The sequence below is a fragment of the Pavona decussata genome, unplaced genomic scaffold (genome assembly GCF_977016875.1).
Source record: "Pavona decussata unplaced genomic scaffold, jaPavDecu1.1 SCAFFOLD_112, whole genome shotgun sequence".
Taxonomy (NCBI): domain Eukaryota; kingdom Metazoa; phylum Cnidaria; class Anthozoa; order Scleractinia; family Agariciidae; genus Pavona; species Pavona decussata.
Genome location: NW_028145526.1, coordinates 975,099 through 997,453, shown reverse-complemented (window position 1 = coordinate 997,453; position 22,355 = coordinate 975,099). Strand labels below are relative to the sequence as shown.

Below are 22,355 nucleotides of genomic sequence, written 5' to 3'. Positions count from 1 at the left end.
AGCTAGGGTTACCCTGGCGCTGGGGTAACCGAACAATAATAGAGCCCTTTTGATGGGAGGAAGGAGCTGCGAGGTCTATTTCAGTGGAAGAAATTACTCTGCAAGCTGCTTCTTTGGACACACGGTTTGCTATTTTTATCGATGTGTTCGTGTGATTTTCAAGCGGTAGAAAGCTTCACAGTGCAGGTGAATCAATTAATTCCTGCCTAACAATTTGTTTTAATAGTTGTTAGTTTGCAAATGAATTAAACTTGTATTTTCCCTTAATTACATGTATATAACAATCAACTTTTGTCGTTTTGTCTGTTTTGTACGCTAAGAAACAGGTGAATTGTTCATTTGTTTTGCTTACGGGTGAATGTTTTTACTCCGGGCTGGGGCTGACTGTTTTTTTTAAAGTGCCTCGGTAGTTTTCAGCAAATTTTGCCATTGTATTCTCAAAATGTACCAAAACTTTGAAAATACGCGTGAAAACTAATCCTTAATTCTACTTGGTCTCATGCGATTACATATGCTAATTATTTCATGTTGATGAGCCTGATCCGAAACATCTGAAACCATCTGTTTTAGGAGCACGAACACGATTGCAAACTCAAAGACCAAGAAAACATTGTAATTTCTTGTTGTAATGGACTCCAAAGCTTCACAGCCAACGCAATTTAAACCAAGGGTATCGTGTCGCGGGAGTTATATTATGGATATAACCCACTAGTTGAAAAGATTTAAAAGATTTCAACTATACTTGGAAAATATGATGTTTCAGTTTGAATGGATTTTGTATAGATAATCTTTCGGTATAACTGTATTTCATCCAGTAGCACCTTCGCACCTAACAGTCTGGAGAGAGCACTGTGATATTTTACGTTCTGTTTTCCGCCGATTGAAAGTGAAATCAACATCACTCCGATTCCCTTTGTTGAATATCTTCATCTTTCAGAAAGAGCTGAATTTTATCTGCAATCGACGATTTGCATTTAACTCTTCTTCACAAACATTGCTTATGAGAATTAATGGTAAGTTTTTAAAATGAAACCTGCCCAAGAATTCAATTCGTGGTACGTCGTTAACTGCGTGTTTAACGTTTTCCTGTCCTATACCGCCATCACGTTGAACATTGTAACAGTTCACGCCATCAGAAAAACTTTGTCGTTGTCAAAGCGTTTAAAAACATTGCTTCTTTGTCTGGCTGTTTCTGATCTTGGTGTTGGTTTAACGGCTCAACCACTGTACGTTGCAGTTCGTATCATGGAGTTGAAAGAAACTGACAACAGTGTAACTTATTATGCTACATACATTGCATTTCTTATCTCGGCAAACTTTTTTTCCTTTGCTTCGTGTTTCCTTGTGGTGGCTTTAATTACAGACAGATTCTTGGCTATTCGCCTTTATCTCAGATATAAGGAACTTGTGACTCACAAGCGCGTTGTTTCCGTGGTAATCTCAATATGGCTGTTCAACGCAATTCTTGCGTTAATCCGGTTGTGGATCCCGGTAAACATCATTTACGTCGTGTTTGGCATTCTTTATCTTGCTTGTGCGTTAACTGTAACTCTCTTGAGCTTCAAGACTTATTCCGCAGCACGAGGACAAATAAACCAAATTCAAGAAATGGAACTCACTGTACAACAAATAGCACACAATGGTGAAATGGCCAATGTTGAAAGGTTGCGAAAATTTGCAATGGCAGCAATTTACGTATCTCTCATGTTTATGGTTTGTTATTTGCCAAACATGTGTATTTTATGGACTATCGCAATCACCTCTGAACCTGTAAATACCGTCATGCACCTTTACACTTTGACGCTGGTGTTTCTTAATTCATCTCTGAATCCTTTGATTTACTGCTGGAAGATGAGACACGTTCGACACACTGCCTTGAACATCCTGCGAAACATATATTCAAGTCACAACTGAACGAAATCTTCTGGTACATGAACAGTGGACTTATAGAGCACTTTGAATAAGTGTTCGTTTTTCAGTTTGCTCTTTTGGCTTGACTCTGCTTAGGTTTTGTTGCTTTGTTTTAACTTGCTATCCACATTCCACATTGGGAGGATGTCCAATGGGCCCGTCATCTTCTGTTGGTCCTCTACGGGCCAAATCAGCAATAGCCGACGTCATCGCTAACTTAAACTGAGGTGGAACATTATCAATCTTGACACACGCGAAGAGCGGGCAAATTATTTCCAGTAGACCGCAATCATTCCTTTGCGAAGTTGACCTTCAAATAGGAAACCTAGAGGGTGAACTGAGACTGTAAGGCTTCAAAAAAAAATTTAAAAAAAATGTTATTATCGATTAGTTTATCCTTTCAACGGGATCCACTTGGTTCGTCTTTGTAGAAATGTTTATTATAAATACCATGGCGTTTTGTGACAATAGTTTTAAGATTCAGTACTCCCTTGTTGGAGGTTATGACAAAGCGTTACAGGTTGTTTCATTTTTAAGGTCGACGTCCCAACTTCGTATTTGCAAACTTAATTTCTCGAGGATATTTTTAGTAAGCGTTTTAGGATCGCTTCTTTTAAACTGGGATTTTTGATTCCAAGTCTCGTTTATATCGAATTCTCGAAGTTGACTACGAGTCAGTAGGGAGCTTAAGTAACGACGACGGCGACGGCAACGACAACGCCGCAAAACAACAGGTTTAATGAGCAAAAACAATCTCTCTGCACGCGCGTTTTACATTTTGGTACATTTCTTTGTCGTCCTCTGCAAAACAATAACGTGAAATGACCAAATTCAAGGTTTTCAGGAGAAAGTGAACGCACGGCGGTGAATTATTCATTTTCCTTCTTAACTTGTATCTACCAATTTGATTCCTGGATAGTTCGCCACTTTATTAAAAGTTGAGCGAGTTGAAATAATTGCGAAGTAGCACAAATGAAATAAATGTTTTATTTCCAGGTGCGTTTTCGTTGCCGTTGTCGTCGTCGTTGCTTAACCTCCCTAGTTTTTTCTTAGGACGGGAACTTCTTCTCCGTTCATACAATCATTTGTAGGGTTAAAAGCACAACGGGGACAGGTGGAGAAGTGTGGATATGTTAATGTTTGGTTGTGTTTTATTTGGTAGCCTTCCAATTGGAGACACTCCAATAAGTTATATATCTCCAATTTCAGATACTTTTGTCTTCCTTATAGTTTCAGAGTTGAAAAGTGCGCCCTTTAGAGAGCGCCGTGTCTAGAAATACAAAACTTGTAGATGAATTTCATACCTAAGTACGACACGAACATCTTCTCGCTTTTTAAAATCATTTGTAGGTTTAAGAGGGTGGAAGGTGGGCAAGTGTGTATATGTAAATTTTCGGTCGGTTTGATCAATCGCTCGAGCAATAAATAACTTTGTTAGTGTTAAATTTAAGGGGGGCCTGTAGTACCCCAGTAACTGGGTAGACTGCAGAAAGTTTGCTTCTACATAATTCTAAATGAGTTCGTATGTCGATAAAAGAGTTTCAGAGCTGAAGCACACTATTTCGTTTGAAAAACATATTAGGGATGCCTTATTTAGTGCTGTAAAGGCTACTTTCGACTCGATTAAACTTGGAACGATCCGTAATCGCCATATGATGCATTGCTAGGCAATCAAAACGCAATGTATGCCGAGGTATTGTGTCCCAGTTAAACAAAGCCTATGAAATCCCTAGCAATAGTCTGATTATCATAATATCCTAAAATTCTGAATAAAAGCCCACCCAAAAACTCGGAAGCTAAAACCCTTCCGCAAGTATCCCCACTACTCCCAAACGGCCCACAAATATAAGTCTATTTCGTGTTAGAGTAAGCTGTTTTAAGCTGTTACCTTAATGTTTGAAGATGGCTAGTTATCATTGCAGTCCGTCTACGTCACTCATGTCCAGTATTTACGAGAATGAAATGAACATTCGAATTCCTCTTTGCAATGTCCAGAATTTGAATTGAATCTTGGAGATTTTCTCAAGAAATCTTTCCAGAAACAATTGTTAAGCTCATTTAACTTCAGCTTAAAGCTTAGTTTGCTATAATGTAAAGAAAACTTCATACCTGTATACCGTTAATAAATTGTGGAAATTTCAAAAACACTGGTCACGCGTGACGTACATTGACTGTAAACCCATCCAATTTTGAAGCACAAAATTCCTTCCAATAACAAGCCAAAATGTATGTTCATAAACACTATCAGTACATAACGTTCTCTTTCATAGTCTTACACGGCTTAAACCCTGTAAATCACCTTATGGTGATACTGATTTCTTCATTTAAGAAATATTATAGTTACTATGGTAGACCAGCTATTTTTGTGTTAAGCAGTTTGGTCTCTTCATTACTGTGTTGTTTCCTTGCACAAAAACCTTTGCTCCACAGTCACCTCTTCTCCCAAGTGTATAAATGGGTTCCGGCGACATACTACTGGGAGAAACCCTGCGATGGACTAGCATCCGATCCAGGGGGAGACTACCAACACTCCAAGTTACATCAGGCTACAGCCGTGTGATCCTTTAGCTTTTTTATCACCATTTGATCATCACCGAAAATGGTCGTGTAAAAATAAAATGAAAAAACACACATTTGCCAAAAAAATGAAAGAGCACACAACAACACAACACTCTCATTGCATCGGTGCTTTAAATGAAACTGTTCCTTTCTTAACTGGACGAACTTCAATGTTCGCTCGGGTCAACACATGTCATCTTTATTATAGAATAGGAAATTCAAGTTGGTACCAAAGGCTCTACGTACCTCTCCCAGATCTTGAATTTGATTGGTCAGTTGATACTGAAGCAATCACTGAGTTGTCAAAGACATGTCAAAAATCTGTCACAAACGGACCAAAACCTTCATCAAAGTGATAGCGATAAGGCGCGTTGAGCCCTTTAATTTCATGCATAGAAACCGAGCTAGTTGGTGAAATATGTCTTACAGATTCTAGAATACTGAAAACTCCTTCCAAAACAACAAAAACTACATAGTAGCCAACCGCCTCTTTATTTAGGATCTGTTCTGAGTCCACGCACAAAGAGCAACTCATTCAAAAAATGTATAAAAAGTTATTTTCACAGTAGCTACGACATGGCTAAGGAAACAAAATCGTTATCCATGTGATCATTGCTTTAACTGAACGACAGTCATGGTGAGCTTATCCGATGTCCATGCATGTCACTCTTTTAGTCTTGCTTTCAACCGTATCAGCCAAAAAAAAAAAAAAACTATAAAGCAATCAGCGGCTTCGACAAAATGAGGCACTGGTCAACTATTAACTTTTCCGTAGACAAAGGAATTGCTGATCTGGTTATTTTCGCCATGAACAAAGCTATTGAATATTTTATAGCAACCTTTTGTAAATCACCTAAGGGTGATGATTAAATTTTACAGAAAAGCTCTTTTCCTTAGCAGCTGACCGAATGTCGAGTGTCTATTACAATCAAAAAACAAACCCGACGAACCGCTTTTCCAAGTAAACGACAGTCACAACATTTTGCAGTTTAGTTGCTTTATCTGTTCTTTGATGTAACTTTGTGTACGTGCTCAAGTCACTTGACCGTTTCCTGAAAGCATATAAATGAGAGAAACATACACGAACATTCCGTTCTCGTTAGGTCGGAGCTTTAATGTGGTTCTTAACTAGACGAACTTTAATGTTCATTTGGCTCATCACGTGATCTTTATGAAAAAGGAAATTCAAGTTACACGTTTACGCTGAACGGCTTCCCGCGTCTTAAATTTGATTGCCCAGTTGGCATTGAAGCTATCATAAATTTGTTGCCGGCCGCAATAAACGAAGGATGCAAAATGTTAGATAAATTAGCTCTAATAACGTCAAATTTATTTGATAACAAAATTTCCTAGTTCCTACATGATGAACTTTAATGCTCCTTCAGGTCCTGGCGTCTCATCTTCATTATAGAAAAACAAAATTCATATCACTTCTAATTATTTCATGTTGATGAGCCTGATCCGAAACATCTGAAACCATCTGTTTTAGGGGCACCAATACGATTGCAAATATATTCAAAGACCAAGAAACGATTGTGATCACATACTGTAATAGACTCCAAAGTTTGTTATATTATGGATTCAATCCACTAGTTGAAGACCAAGTGCAAATATTTAAACTATACTTGGTAAATATGGTATTTCAGTTTGAATGAATTTTGTAGTATAGATTATGGTTTAACAACCTCTGCTCTTTCGGTATAACTGTATTTCATCCAGCAGCACGTTTACTTCACACCTAAGAGTCTGGAGAGAGCACTGCGATATTTTACGTTCTGTGTTCCGCCGATTGAAAGTGAAAAGGCCAGAGAAATCAACATCTTTCGATTCCCTGGTTTGACTATCTTCATCCTTCAGAAACAGCTGAATTGTATTTGCAATAGAAGATCTGCGCCGGTTAAACTCTCATCCGCAAACATTGTGTGGAGAGCCGCCTTATGTCTATGAGAATTTATGGTAAGTTTTTAAAATGAAACCTGCCCAAGAATTCTATTCGTGGTACGTCGTTGCCTGCGTCTTAAACGCTTTCTTATCCTATACCGCCATCATGTTGAACATTATAACAATTCATGCTATCAGAAAAACTTTGTCCCTGTCAAAGCCGTTAAAAACATTGCTTCTCAGTCTGGCTGTTACTGATCTTGGTGTTGGATTAACGGCTCAACCTTTGTCCGTTGCAGTTCGTATCATGGAGTTGAAACAAATCGACATTTACAGCCGAACTTATTATGCAACATCCATCGCATTCCTTGTCTCGGCAAGCTTATTTTCCTTGGCTTCATTGTTCCTCGTGGTTGTTTTAATTACAGACAGATTCTTGGCTATTCGCCTTTATCTCGGATACAAGGAACTTGTGACTCACAAGCTGGTTGTTGCTGTGGTGATCTCCATATGGGTGTTCAGCGCAATTATTTCAATAATCCGGTTGTGGATCCCAAGGAATATCATTTACATCGTGTTTGGCATTCTTACTTTTATTTTTGCATTAACTGTAACAATCTTGAGCTTCAAGACTTATTCCACAGCACGAGGCCAAATAAACCAAATTCAAGAGATGGAACTCGCTGTACAGCAAGTAACACAGAATGGTGAAATGGCAAATGTTGAAAGGCTGCGAAAATTTGCCATGGCAGCAATATATGTATGTCTCGTGTTTATGGTTTGTTATTTGCCAAACATGTGTATTTTATGGACTATAGCTTTCACATCTGAACCTGTAACTAGCGTCATAGAGGCGTACACTTGGACGCTGGTGTTTCTTAATTCATCTCTTAATCCTTTGATTTTCTGCTGGAAAATGAGACACATTCGACACACTGTCATGAACATCCTACGAAATACATGTTCACGTCACAACTGAACGAAATCTTGGTACATGATCAGCGGACATACAGAACCCTGAAGATAAATGTTAGCTTTTCAATTTGCACTTGTTGTTTTTATTTGTTCAAAAAATACGTTTCTTGTTTTTGTTTTTGTTTTGTGTAACCCAGTGCATGACATTGGCAGGCGCATCCACATTGGGAAGATGTGCCAAGAACAGGGTCACAAGTATTAGGGCCCGAAAAAATTGGGCATGTCATCTTCTGTTGGTCCTCTACAGGCGTACACACACGTGAAAGGCGGGTTAAGTGTTGCCAGTAGACCGCAAACATTCCTTTGCGAAGTTTACCTTTAAATAGCGAACCAAGAAGTTGAAGGCTTTAAGACTGGATAAAACTTCAAAACAATGTCATGACCGATTTATCCTTTCGGCAGGATACATAATGATACATATTTTGTACAAAGGTTGATTGCAAATTGTATGCTGTCGTTTTGTGGGAATAGTTTTAAGATTTAGTACAGCCGCGTTGTAAGTTATGACAAGCCGTTATAGCTCATTTCATTGATTTGTTTTTGACCGACGAACGAACTTGCTATTTTCGAACTGAATTTCTTGAGGAGATTTTTAATAAGCGCTTTAGGATAGCCTCTTTTGAACCGAGATTCTTGATTCCAAGTCTCTTTTATATCAAATTCTTGAAGTTGTCTCGGACTTCCGGAAGTTTTTTCGTACGACGCGAAGTTCGTCTTCGTTGATACAACCATTTGTAGTTTAAAAAGGGAGACAGGTGGAGAAGTGTGGATATGTAAATGCTTCCGGAGTGTTTAATAGTTTCGGAGTTGAAAAGTGAGCCCTTTGTAGAGATCTGTATCAAGAGGTACAGCCCTTAACGATGAAATTCGTACCCTTCGAAATTTAAAGCATAGTGCTCTTCGCTTGGTAAAATCATTTGTATTTTTGAAAGTTTGGAAGGTAGAGAAAAATATATATGTAAATTTTCGGTTGCTTTGATGAATCAATCGATCAATCAATAACTTTATTAGTGTCAAGCGGGCCAGTAGTAGCCTACTAACTGGGGAGACTGCATTGAGTTTACTTCTACAACTCTAAACGAAGTTCATATTTTGATCGAAGAGTTTTAGAGCTGAAGCACACCATTTTGTTTGAAAAACATTCTAAGGGGCCCTATTTGCGTCTTGCTGTAAAGGCCACTTTCGACTCGAGTAAACTTGGAAAGAGCCGTAATCACCCTAAGATGCAGTGCTTGACCGTTATAACATGGTGTTAAAAAACGGCTAACAGGTCCCTGAAAATCAGTGTTATCATGAAAATATCGTAAATTTCTGAATATGAGCCCACCTCAAATCTCAGAAGTAAGTACCCCTCCCCCCAGGGCTAGCTGGTTTAATTAAGCTGTTTCATGTTTTATACTTACATATGTTAAACACAACCGATTTTGAAGGACAAAATTCCTTCCAATAACACCCCCCCCCCCCCCCCCCCGGTCTGTTTTCGGAGTTGAACGATATTGCAGATATATAATGATTATTTGACCTCCAAAAGAAAAATCTAGGACTTAGATTGGAGGAAGGAACTAGTTGCGTTCATAGAAACTTTTGCACTTTACATTAACATGATGGCAATAAACCAGGCCAAATTAGATGAAAAATATAACACAAAACAAGAAATTTGAACAATTGTTGTCATGTATAACAACACTCCAATGGAGGTTTCAACAAAATCGGACACTCAAAAACTATAAATTCTTCCGCAGGAAACTAGTATAGTTTGTCTGATTCTTTGCAGAAAGCAAGTTTGTGCATGATGAACACTATCGTATAACTTTCTCGTTCATTATTTTACATAGTTTATATTGTGTAGGTCCTTCTGTAAATTACCTTATGGTGATCTTGGTTTCTTTATTAAAAATTGATATAATCACTACTTGACAAGCGCTTTTTGTTAAAGGGGGGGGAGGGGGGTAGCAATACTCCTTGTTGCTTCATGCTGCACCGGTCGTGTGGGCCACTTAGAATCGAACTGAGTTCATTCCACCATCACATGAAATGGTCGCGTAAAAAAAAAAAAGACATTTGCCAGAATAAATGAAGGCAGCACAAAGCAATATTTCACTCTCGTTTGTGTAAAAAATGTCCGCTTCGACGACCTTCAATATTCGCTTGGTGGAGAGAAGCGACAGCCGGAAATACGTCTGCGTTCACAGGCTAATCACATGGTATCTTTATTATGAAAGAGGAAATTCAAGTTTACACTAAAGGCTCTACCTCCCACAGATCTTGAATTTGATTGGTCAGTTGGCACTGATGCCATCACAAAGTTGTCAAAAAGATGACAAAAATGTCACAAATTGATCAAAAACTTCATCAAAAGTGATAGCGGTACGGCGCTCAGCACTATAATTTCGTGGACGCAAACCGAGCTAATTGGTGAGATAACTATTGCACAGCATCTATGACAAAGACTTATCGTCAGGAAGTTCCTTTCATGTAGCAGCTGATTTTATTCCCCATACAAAGAGCAACTCTTACGAAAAATAATTGCACGAGAGTTTCTGTTTCTAAAATTGCAAAATTGCAAAATTTAGGAGTTGATTTTGATTCCATGCCGTAAAATATTCAAATATATCAACTGCAGATGAAGGAGTTAATGACACCATCGCAGTAATCAATGTGATAGCAAGCACTGAGAAATATAAACACTTCCTGTTATTTGAAGCAAAGACATTTTACAGTCACGTTTCTTAATTTCCTTGATCAGTTATTCGTTGTCATATTGAACCAAAAGAGTTTTTGATATGAGTGACATAACCACCCTCTTATCAAAATACATTCACCAAAATGCATTAAAGATATACACAAAAACAGATTAATTAAACTAATAACGTCGGAGATGTACGATACTAAAGATATCTAATGATTATTTGACATCGAACAGAAAATCTAAGAGGTGGTTTGTAAGACTGAAACACTTTTGCACATCACATTAACATGATGGCTATAAACCTTTAAACTTTATACTGAAGACTCTAACTCCCAATGATATTGAATTTGATTGGTCAGTTGGTACTGAAGCCATCACAAGTTGTCAAAAGATAAGAAAAATTTCATCAAAAGTGATAGCGGTACGGCGCTCGGCATTCTAATTTCATGGACGTAAACCGAGCTAATTGATGAAATAAATATTACACAGTTTCTATGACAAAAACCTTCGTCAACAAGTTCCTTTCATTTAGCAGCTGATGTTATTCCTCTTACGAAGAATAACTCTTACGAAAAAAAATTGCACACGATTTTCTGTTTCTAATACTGTAAAAAGCACATACATTTTTACCAAAAAAAACCCTCTCCAAATTTACTTGAAATCCCTTTTTCACATAAATGACAAAAAATTTTCCAGTTTATTTGTCTGAAGTGTACTTCAATGTCATTTTGTCCATAACTCACTTGATTGTCTTCTAAAATAGTCGTGAAACAAAAACATATTGCCCAAACTAAATGAAAGCCGCACGTACGAACATTCTACTCTCGTTGCGTCGGTGTTTTAATAAAAATTTCCGGTTTTTAATTACACAAATTTCAACGTTCGTTGGGGTTATCGCGTCATCCGCTTTTTATAGAAAAGACAATACAAGTTAAACGTTTACGCTGGAGGCACCACCCTCCGCACGTCTTGAATTTGATTGGCCAGTTGATACTGAAGCCAATATAAAGATGTTCGAAGAATGTCAAACATCTGTCGGCACAAAATGATCATAAACTTCATCAAGCGACAGCGGTACAGCGCCCAGCCCTGTAATTTCATGGACACAAACCAAGTTAAGCTTCTATATAGGCTTCCTAGCCTTTAACACATTTAATATTGTAAATAGTCACGTATGAATATTGTAATAGTAAGAATATTGCGTGTCGTCTATAATGTATTTATGTTGTATTTTTTTGTTAATGGCAAATAAATTGAATTGAATTGAATTGAATTGAATTGAAATATATATTACACGAATATAAAACTTCGAATAAATTTTGTCCATGGTTTCTGTATCAAAAACTATGAGCGGACAAGCTACTTTCATTTAGGAGCTGATTTTGATTCCATGCCGGGAAATATTCAAATATATCAACTTTAGATGAAAGAGTTACTGACACCATCGCAGTAATTAATGGTAGCAAGCACTGAGAAACAAACACTTCCTGTCATAACCAAAATATATGAAGCAAAGACATTTTACAGTCACGTTTACTTAACTTCCTTGATCTGTTATTCGTTGTCATATTGGACCAAAAGAGTTTTTGATATAAGTGACATAACCACGTGGCCCTACCAAAATACATCAAAAACAGATTAATTAAACTTATTACGTCGGTGTCTTCAAAGACAAAATTCTCCAGTTCTTAACTGGCCAAAATTTAATACCATTTCGGGGTGACATTTCATCTGAACTTCAAATAAGATCTAAACGTTTTCTTGTTGATGATATCGTAGACACCTGCAACAATCCTGATCTCGGCGCACAAATATAAGCCCAGTCTAGGATTAGCTGGTTTAAACTCTTTTATGTTTTATACTGTTAAACACAACGCATTTTGAAGCACAAAATTCGTTAAAAATAACACCCCCCCCCCCCCCCCCCAGTCTCTGGGTCTGCGTTCGGAATTGTACAATACTGTAGATATTAGGATATCTAATGATTATTTGACCTCGAACAGAAAATTTAGGAGGAAGTTTGTAATAGGAAATAGTTGCGTTCGTAGAAACATTTGCACATCACATTAATGTGATGGCTGTAAACCAGGCCAAAGAGTGAAATATAAAACCTAAAACAAGAAAAATGAACAAATTTCGTCATGCACAACAACACTATAATGCAATCGCAGGCTTCAACAAAATAGGGAACTCGTCTTCCGCAGGAAGCTAGCATACTGAATTGGTCTGATTCTTGTCAAAAAGGAAGTTTACGCATGATAAACACTATTATATAACTTTCTTTTTTATTATTTTACATAGTTCATATTATGTAGGTCCTTCTGTAAATTGCCTTCTGGTGATGCGGATTTCTTTATTAACAGTCTGTTAAAATTACTAGCTGACAAGCGCTTTTTGTCAAGCAGTTCACCTGAACTCACGTGCCTATTCTAGCATCAGTCGATCCAGGGTAGAGTAGCAATACTCCTAGTTGCTTCATGCCACACAAACCTAGCTACGCTCCGACCGTTTGGGCCACTTAGACTTGAACTTTTTTACTTTTTTTATCATTTGACCATCACCTGAAATGGTGGTGTAAAAAAAAAAAAAAAAAAAAACAATTTTGGCTAAAATAAATGAAAGCAGCGCCGTCAAACACTTCACTCTCGTTTGCGAAAAATGTCCGGTTCTTACCCCGACGACCTTCAATGTTCGCTCGGGTCATCACATATCATCTTTATTCTGGAAAAGGAAATTCAAGTTTATACTGAAGGCTCTAACTCCCACAGATCTTGAATTTGATTGGTCAGTTGGCAATGAAGCCATCACAAAGTTGTCAACAAGATGACAAAAATCTGTCACCAACTGATCAAAAACTTAATCAAAAGCGGCAGCGGTACGGCGCTCGGCACTGTAATTTCATGGACGTAAACCGCGCTAATTGGTTAAATAAATATAGCACAGTTTCTATAACAAAAACCCGTCGTGAACAAGTTCCTTTCATTTAGCAGCTGATTTTATTCCTCTTATAAAGAACAACTATTATAAAAAATAATTGCACAAGAGTTTCTGTTTCTAAAATTGCAAAAAGCATTTATTCATAAACAAAACCCTCTCGAAATTTATTTGAAATCCACTTTTTTAAATAAATGACAAAAAAATTCAAGTTTTCTTGTCTGAACTGTTGTTGAATGTCAGTTTTGTCCATAAATCACTTGATTATCTCCTGAAATAGTCGTGAAACAAAAACATATTGCCCAAAATAAATGAAAGCTGCACGCACGAACATTTCAGTCTCGCTGAGTCGGTGCTTTAATAAAAATTTCCGGTTTTTAACTAGACGAATTATCAATGTTCGTGTGGGTCATCACGTCATCTTTATTATGGAAAAGGAAATTCAAGTTACACGTTTACGCTGAAGGCACCACCTTCCGCACGTCTGGGATTTGATTGGCCAGTTGATACTGAAGCCATCATATAAGATGTCCGAAGAATGTCAAAAATCTGTCGGCACAAAATGATCAGAAACGTCATCGAGTAACAGCGGTACAGCGCCCAGCCCTGTAATTTCATGTACACAAACCAACTTAATTGGTGAAATATATATTACATGTAAAAATTCGAATAAATTTTGCCCATGGTTTCTGTTTCAAAAACTATCTAGCGGACAAGCTACTTTCATTTAGGAGCTGATTTTGATTCCAAGCCGGGAAATGTTCAAATATATCAACTGCAGATGAAAGAGTTAATGACACCATCACAGTAATGAATGTGGTAGCAAGCACTGAGAAATAAACACTTCCTGTTATATGAAGCAAAGACATTTTACAGTCATGTTTACTTAACTTCCTTGATCAGTTATTCGTTGTCATATTGGACAAAAGGAGTTTTTGTTATGAGTGACATAACCACGTGGCCCTCTAATCAAAATACATTTACCAAAGTACATCAAAGATGCACACAAAAACAGATTAATTAAACTAATTACGTCGGTGTCTTCAGAGACAAAATTCTCCAGTTCCAAACTGGCCAAAATTTAATACCATTTAGGGGTGACATTTCATCTTTATTATAGGAAAAGAACTTCAAATAAGATGTAAACGTTTTCTTGTTGATGATATCCTAAACACCTGTAACCATCCATGCTCTTTAAAAAGATCGGAAAACAACTGTCCATTTTTTTGTATGATATTCAAACAGAACCTACAAAAGTTCAATCTTGTAACTCCCATACATTTTCTTTTGCCAAAAGCGTGCGAATATTCAATCTAGTATGTACCACATTTGGACAGTGAGTAACAAATTAATGAACCAATTAAATCGCTCCACTATTGTGACGCAGTTTCCACCTTTGGCGGGTTTTCCCAAATATAATACGCGGCAAAAATTAAGTATTGGCACGCTGTGAGGGTGCATTACTGAGTGATCGATCGATTTGTTTGAACGAAAGAACGATCGGAGAGTACCATGTGGTGTCCTACATTCAGGATTGTATATGCAATTTTTTTATTCTAGTAATGAAATTCTATTTGGTTGTATTTTATTTCGTCTTCATCGCTTTCTCTCTTGCATCGCCATCCGAGATGATCAACACGGTAAAATTTGCGCCATCAACAAAAAACAATGCATTTGCGTCAATATTTGCTGTTACTGAAACCTTTTTAAGATATTGCACAACATTCTGGCTGTTTGTCATCTCGGAGTAAGACAATTGCTCAAAAATTGTACAATTCAATAGCTGGGATGCAACTGGAACTAAACAAGGAAAATAATCTAACTTAGAACATATATGTTAATAAACAGCGGGATCTCATCTCAATAAATTTCTTTTTTCTACTGACATTTCATTTTAATTTAAGAAAGCACAGTGGACAAGTACGTTTTACGTAGCAGCCTGTTTGAGATCAATTTCATAAGTTTACCGCTTTGATCTATTCTTCGATGTCACTCCTATGTAGAAACGATGGTTAATTAAGCTATTTTGCGCAATAAATTGAACATGCACACAGTCAAAACAATTACCTACAATAACGTCCGTGGTGTTAGATAACAAAATTTATAACATCCTACTGGATGAACTCAAAAACTCCTTAAGATCCTGATCCGAAACATCACCAGCCATTTGTTTTCGACAAACGGACTCTGCTTCAAATACACTCAAACATCAAGACACCATTGCAATTTCTTATTCGTACGGCTTCAAAAGTTTGTTATATTATACAACAACAATAATTTAAAATTATCAATTTAATGCACTAGTTGAAGCCCAAAGGACAAAGATATCAACTACTTCGTAAATATGACGTTTCAGTTTGAGTTAATTTTGCATAGATCATGGTTTAACAATCTGCGCTCCTTCGATATAAGAGTATTTCATCCAGCGGCACGTTTACCTCACACCTTAGAGTCTGGTGAGTGTTCTGTGCATTTTCCCGTTCTGTGTTCTGCTACAAGTGAAAAGTCCAGAGAAATCAGCATGACGTGATTCACAGCTTTGAATATCTTCAACCTTCAAAAACAGCTGAATTTTATTTCCAATCGTAGATGCGAGTTAAACTGTTACTTCGCAAACATTGCCTAAAGATTGCTTTATGGGATTATATCATAATTTTTTAAAATGAAAGCTCTCCAAGAATTCTATTCGTGGTACGTCGTTAACTGCGTCTTCAACGTTTTCCTATCATATACCGCCATCATGTTGAACATTGTAACAATTCAAGCCATCAGAAAAACTCCGTCGTTGTCAAAGCCTTTAAAAACATTGCTTCTAAGTCTGGCTGTTTCTGATCTTGGTGTTGGTTTAACGGCTCAACCACTGTTCGTCACGGTTCATATCATGGAGTTGAAACAAAGTGACAACAGTCGAACTTATTATGCAACAAAGAACGTATTTCTTGTCTTGGCAAATTTGTTCTCCTCCGCTTCGTGTTTTGTTTTCGTGGTTTTAATTACAGACAGATTCTTGGCTATTCGTCTTCAGTATCTCAGATACCAGGAACTTGTAACTCACAAGCGCATTGTTGCGGTGGTGATCTCCATATGGGTGTTCAGTGCAATTCTCTCGTTAATCCGGTTGTGGATCCCAAGCAATATCATTCTCGTCATCTTTGCCATTCTTTTCTTTGTTTGTGCATCAACTGTAGCACTCTTGAGCTTCAAGACTTATACTACAGCACGAGGCCAAATAAACCAAATTCAAGTAATGGAACTCACTGTACAACAAGTAGCACAGAATGGTGAAATGGCCGCAAATGTTGAAAGGCTGCGAAAATTTGCCATGGCAGCAATTTATGTATGTCTTGTATTTATGGTTTGTTATTTGCCATTCATGTGTATGTTATGGATTATCGCAATCACCTCTGCATCTGTTAACATTGCCATCTCGTTGTACACGTTGACGCTGCTATTTCTTAATTCATCTCTGAATCCCTTGATTTACTGCTGGAAAATGAGACACATTCGAAACACAGTCATGAATATCCTGCGAAATGCATGTTCAAATCAGAACTGAACGAAATCTTTTGGTACATGACCAGCGGACATACAGAACCGTGAGGGTAAATGTTCGCTTTTTAATTTGCGCTTTTAGCTTTACTTTGTTTAAAAGAAAGGGTTTTTTGTTTCGTGTTATCCAGTGCATAGCCTTGGCAGGCGTATCAACATTGGGAAGATGTGCCAAGAACAAAGTCACTAGTATTGAGGCCCGACACGAATGGCGTGTCATCCCCTACAGGCCTACACACACGTGAAAGGCGGGTAAAATGTTACAAGTAGATCGCAAACATTCCTTTGCGACGTTGACCTCTAAATAGCGAACCAAGAAGTTGAAGAGTGTAAAACCTGATAAAACTTCAAAACAATGTCATCACCGATTTATCCTTTCGGCAGGATACATATGATACATATTTTGTACAAAGGTTGATTGCAAATTGTATGCTGGCGTTTTGTGGGAATAGTTTTCAGATTCAGTACAGCCGCGTTGTAGGTTATGACGAGCTGTTATAGATAGATAGCTCATTTCATTGATTTGTTTTTGACAGACGAACCAACTTGCTATTTTCGAACTGAATTTCGTGAGGAGATTTTTAATGAGCGCTTTAGGATCGCCTCTTTTAAACCGAGATTATTGATTCCAAGTCTCTTTATATCGAATTCTTGAAGTTGTCTTGGACGTCCGGAAGTTTTTTCGTACGACGCGAAGTTCTTCTTCGTTGATACAATTATTTGTAGTTTTAAAAGGGAGGCAGGTGGAGAAGCGTGGATATGTAAATGCTTCAGTTATTTAATCAAGTAACTCTCCAATTGGGGACACTGCAATGAGTTATATGTGCCCAATTTCTAATAGGTTCGCATGGCTAATAGATTCAGAGTTGAAAAACGCGCTACTTCAAGAGCTCTGTATGAAGAAGTACAGCCTTTAACCATGAAATTCATACCTTTCTAAATTTAACGCATAGTGCTCTTCGCTTGGTAAAATCACTTGTATTTTTGCAAGGTTGGAAGGTAGAGAAGAATATATATGTAAATTTTCGGTTGCTTTGATGAATCAATTGATCAATCAATAACTTTATTAGTCTCAAGCGGGCCGGTAGTAGCCTACTAACTGGGTAGACTGCAGTAAGTTTACTTCTATAACTCTAAACGAAGTTCATATGTTGATCGAAGAGTTTCAGAGCTAAAGCACACCATTTTGTTTGAAAAACGTTTTGAGGGGCCCTATTTGCGTCTTGCTGTAAAGGCTACTTTCGACTCGAGTAAACTTGGAAAGAGCCGTAATCACCCTAAGATGCAGTGTTTGACCGTTATATCATGGTGTTAAAAAACGGCTAACAGGTCCCTGAAAATCAGTGTTCTTATGAAAATATCGTAAATTTCTGAATATGAGCCCACCTCAAATCTCAGAAGTACCCCTCCCCCCAGGGCTAGCTGGTTTAATTAAACTGTTTCATGTTTTATACTTACATATGTTAAACACAACCGATTTTGAAGGACAAAATTCCTTCCAATAACACCCCCCCCCCCCCCCCCACTGGTCTGTTTTCGGAGTTGAACGATACTGCAGATATATAATGATTATTTGACCTCCAAAAGAAAAATCTAGGACTTAGATTGGAGGAAAGCTAGTTGCGTTCATAGAAACTTTTGCACTTTACATTAACATGATGGTAATAAACCAGGCCAAATTAGGTGAAAAATATAACACAAAACAAGAAATTTGAACAATTGTTGTCATGTATAACAACACTCCAATGGAATCAGAGGTTTCAACAAAATCGGACACTCAAAAACTATAACTCTTCCGCAGGAAACTAGTACATTTTGTCTGATTCTTTGCAGAAAGCAAGTTTGTACATGATAAACACTATGGTATAACTTCCTCGTTCATTATTTTACATAGTTTATATTGTGTAGGTCTGTAGGTCCTTCTGTAAATTACCTTGTGGTGATCTTGGTTTCTTCATTAAAAATTGATATAATCACTAGTTGAGAAGCGCTTTTTGTTAAAGGGGGAAAAAAAAGGGGGGGGGGGGGGGGGTAGCAATACTCCATGTTGCTTCATGCTGCACCGGTCGTGTGGGCCACTTACAATCGAACTGAGTTCATTCCACCATCATGGTCGCGTAAAAAAAAAGACATTTGCCAAAATAAATGAAGGCAGCCCACAGCAATATTTTACTCTCGTTTGTGTAAAAAATGTCCGCTTCGACGACCTTCAATATTCGCTTGGTGGAGAGAAGCGACAGCCGGAAATACGTCTGCGTTCACAGGCTAATCACATGGTATCTTTATTATGAAAGAGGAAATTCAAGTTTACACTAAAGGCTCTACCTCCCACAGATCTTGAATTTGATTGGTCAGTTGGCACTGAAGCCATCACAAAGTTGTCAAAAAGATGACAAAAATGTCACAAATTGATTAAAACCTTCATCAAAAGTGATAGCGGTACGGCGCTCAGCACTATAATTTAGTGGACGCAAACCGAGCTAATTGGTGAAATAAATATTGCACAGCATCTATGACAAAGACTTATCGTCAGGAAGTTCCTTTCATGTAGCAGCTGATTTTATTCCCCATACAAAGAGCAACTCTTACGAAAAATAATTGCACGAGAGTTTCTGTTTCTAAAATTGCAAAAAGCATTTATTCGTCACCAAAAAAAAATACTCTCGAAATTTTCCAGAAATCCTTTTTTCACATAAATGACAAAGAGTTTCTAGTTTACTTGTTTCAACTGTTTTTATTCCTTTTGTCCATAAGTCGCTTAATTATCTCCTGAAATAGTCGTGAAACAAAAACATATTGACCAAAAATACATGGAAGCAACACACAATAACATTCCATTCTCGTTGTGTCGGTGCTTAAATAAACTGAAATATCCGCTTGTAAAATAGACGAATTTTAATGTTCTTTTGGGTCATCACATGTCAGCTTTATTATGGAAAAGGAAATTCAAGTTACACGGCAATTCTGAAGGGTCCACCTCGGGTATCTTGAATTTCATTCGCACATTGAAGTCATTCGACACTGAAGCCATCGTAAAGTTGTCCGAAAGATGTCAAAAAAATCTGTCACAAAATTATCAAAACCTTCATCAAGAGGAGAGCGGTAGGGCGATCCAACCTCCAATTTCATTGATCCAGACCGAGTTAATTGGTGAATATATGTTACACGAATGTATAAATTTGAATAAATTTTCTCCACGGTTTCTTCAACCGGCAAACTATCTAGCGGACAAGCTCCTTTTATTTAGGAGCTGATTTTGATTCCATGCCGTAAAATATTCAAATATATCAACTGCAGATGAAAGAGTTAATGACACCATCGCAGTAATCAATGTGATAGCAAGCACTGAGAAATATAAACACTTCCTGTTATTTGAAGCAAAGACATTTTACAGTCACGTTTCTTAATTTCCTTGATCAGTTATTCGTTGTCATATTGAACCAAAAGAGTTTTTGATATGAGTGACATAACCACCCTCTTATCAAAATACATTCACCAAAATGCATCAAAGATATACACAAAAACAGATTAATTAAACTAATTACGTCGGAGATGTACGATACTAAAGATATCTAATGATTATTTGACATCGAACAGAAAATCTAAGAGGTGGTTTGTAAGACTGAAACACTTTTGCACATCACATTAACATGATGGCTATAAACCTTTAAACTTAAGTTTATACTGAAGACTCTAACTCCCAAGGATATTGAATTTGATTGGTCAGTTGGTACTGAAGCCATCACAAGTTGTCAAAAGATGAGAAAAATCTTCATCAAAAGTGATAGCGGTACGGCGCTCGGCATTCTAATTTCATGGACGTAAACCGAGCTAATTGATGAAATAAATATTACACAGTTTCTATAACAAAAACCTTCGTCAACAAGTTCCTCTCATTTAGCAGCTGATTTTATTCCTCTTACGAAGAGTAACTCTTACGAAAATTAATTGCACACGACTTTCTTTTTCTAATACTGTAAAAAGCACATACATTTTTACCTAAAAACCCTCTCCAAATTTACTTGAAATCCCTTTTTCACATAAATGACAAAACGTTTTCCAGTTTATTTGTCTGAAGTGTACTTCAATGTCATTTTGTCCATAATTCACTTGATTATCTTCTAAAAAAGTCGTGAAACAAAAACATATTGCCCAAACTAAATGAAAGCCGCACGTACGAACATTCTACTCTTGTTGCGTCGGTGTTTTAATAAAAATTTCCGGTTTTTAACTAGACAAATTTCAACGTTCGTTGGGGTTATCGCGTCATCCTCTTTTTATGGAAAAGACAATACAAGTTAAACGTTTACGCTGAAGGCACCACCTTCCGCACGTCTTGAATTTGATTGGCCAGTTGATACTGAAGCCAATGTAAAGATGTCCGAAGAATGTCAAAAATCTGTCGGCACAAAATGATCAGAAACTTCATCAAGCGACAGCGGTACAGCGCCCAGCCCTGTAATTTCATTGACACAAACCAAGTTAATTGGTGAAATATATATTACACGAATGTAAAAATTCGAATAAATTTTGTCCATGGTTTCTGTATCAAAAACTATGAGCGGACAAGCTACTTTCATTTAGGAGCTGATTTTGATTCCATGCCGGGAAATATTCAAAATATATCAACTTCAGATGAAAGCCCGTACTGACACCATCGCAGTAATTAATGGTAGCAAGCACTGAGAAACAAACACTTCCGGTTATAACCAAAACATATAAAGCAAAGACATTTTACAGTCACGTTTACTTAACTTCCTTGATCTGTTATTCGTTGTCATATTGGACCAAAGGAGTTTTTGATATAAGTGACATAACCACGTGGCCCTCTTATCAAAATACATTTACCAAAATACATCAAAGATGTACACAAAAACAGATTAATTAAACTAATTACGTCGGTGTCTTCAAAGACAAAATTCTCCAGTTCTTAACTGGCCAAAATTTGATACCATTTTGGGGTGACATTTCATCTGGACTTCAAATAAGATCTAAACGTTTTCTTGTTGATGATATCCTAGACACCTGCAACAATCCCGATCTCGGTCCACAAATATAAGCGCAGTCTAAGATTAGCTGGTTTAAACTGTTTTATGTTTTATACTGTTAAACACAACGCATTTTGAAGCACAAAATTCCTCAAAAATAACACCCCCCCCCCCCCCCCCTCCAGTCGCTGGGTCTGCGTTCGGATCTAATGATTATTTGACCTCGAACAGAAAATGTAGGAGGAAGTTTGTAATAGGAAATAGTTGCGTTCGTAGAAACATTTGCACATCACATTAATGTGATGGCTGTAAACCAGGCCAAAAAGTGAAATATAAAACCTAAAACAAGAAAAATGAACAAATTTCGTCATGCAAAACAACACTATAATGCAATCGCAGGCTTCAAGAAAATAAGGAACTCGTCTTCCGCAGGAAGCTAGCATACTTAATTGGTCTGATTCTTGTCAAAAAGGAAGTTTACGCATGATAAACACTATTATAAAGCTTTCTTTTTTATTATTTTACATAGTTGATATTATGCAGGTCCTTCTGAAAATTGCCTCATGGTGATGTGGATTTCTTTATTAAAAATCTATTAAATTTACTAGTTGACAAGCGCTTTTTGTCAAGTAGTTCACCTGAAGTCACGTGCCTTTTCCAGCATTCGATCCAGGATAGAGTGGCAATACTCCTAGTTGCTTCATGCTACACAAACCTAGCTACGCTCCGGCCGAGTGGGCCACTCAGACCTTTTTTACTTTTTTTCTCATTTGACCATCACCTGAAATGGTGGTGTAAAAAAAATCCAATTTTGGCTAAAATAAATGAAAGCAGCACCGCGGTCAAACAGCTCACTCTCGTTTGCGAAA

The 22,355-nt window shown here is 37.3% G+C and overlaps 1 protein-coding gene across 2 annotated transcripts in view; it reads right to left on the bottom strand.

The window, feature by feature from the left end:
* Window positions 1-1,185: 1,185 nt before the first annotated feature.
* LOC146470703 (TATA-binding protein-associated factor 172-like) overlaps window positions 1,186-22,355 on the bottom strand; it is an 87,555-nt gene continuing 66,385 nt past the window's right edge. The window contains exons 45-46 of one of the 2 annotated variants that reach the window (XR_014866971.1): window positions 13,499-13,555; window positions 1,186-2,238 (exon numbers count right to left, since the gene is read on the bottom strand). The gene's annotated coding sequence lies outside the window, so the exon portion shown is untranslated. Of the gene's footprint in view, window positions 2,239-11,045; window positions 11,105-13,498; window positions 13,556-22,355 lie in introns of both variants that reach the window. The other variant, XR_014866972.1, reaches the window with a different exon arrangement.